At 44.1% G+C, this 701-nt stretch overlaps 1 non-coding gene across 1 annotated transcript; it reads right to left on the minus strand.

Moving 5' to 3' along the window:
- Nucleotides 1-275: 275 nt before the first annotated feature.
- On the minus strand, nt 276-401 carry LOC115031659. The gene has a single exon (XR_003837327.1). It is a non-coding gene; the product is annotated as a small nucleolar RNA SNORA17 (small nucleolar RNA).
- Between the last annotated feature and the right edge of the window lie 300 nt (nt 402-701).

Raw genomic sequence — 701 nt, forward strand, 5'->3', positions numbered from 1 at the left:
TCTTCCATTTCTCTGCCACTTACTTGTTCTTCTTAGAGGCACTTGGGGTCTCCAAGTGTCTGGGGCCATCTCAGGAGTGCTATGCCCCACCTGTGCGTTATGGCACATGATAAATTATGTGCATTATGGCCCAGGGGACATCTTGGCATGCTCTGCTATGGGGTGAGTGGTACTGGACTGGTGGTCATCTCAGGCTAGCTCCCTGTCTGTGCCTTATGGTGCCAGACTGATGGTCATCTTGGCCTTGCTTCTCACCTCCCCCCAACTCCCCAGAGATCATTAGGCTACTAATCTTTTCAGGTGTTCACAGGTCAGAACACTGAACATAGTCTCTCTCTTTTCTATCACCTGCTGATGCACATGTGACACAGCAGCCACACCTGTAGTGCCTCTGAGGCAGTCCTGATCATGATCTTTGGGGGAAAACATTCAGTCTTTTGTATGAATTCAGCTTCAAAGCCCTTGAAGGACTTGAGGAAGTTTCCTTCTACTTCAAGCTTATTGAATGTTATATTATAAGGGTGTTGAAGTTTTCTCTGAGGTCTATTCATCTGGCTGTGTTTTATTCCTGTTTTACTAATGTGGCATATTTCATTTTTGACCTTCATGTACTAAACCAACTTTGTATTTCTGGAGCAAGTTTCCTTTGGTCTTGGTGTAAATCCTTTTCATATATTGCTGGATTATTTTTGTAGTATTTG

Source organism: Mus caroli, chromosome 7 (genome assembly GCF_900094665.2).
Source record: "Mus caroli chromosome 7, CAROLI_EIJ_v1.1, whole genome shotgun sequence".
Taxonomy (NCBI): domain Eukaryota; kingdom Metazoa; phylum Chordata; class Mammalia; order Rodentia; family Muridae; genus Mus; species Mus caroli.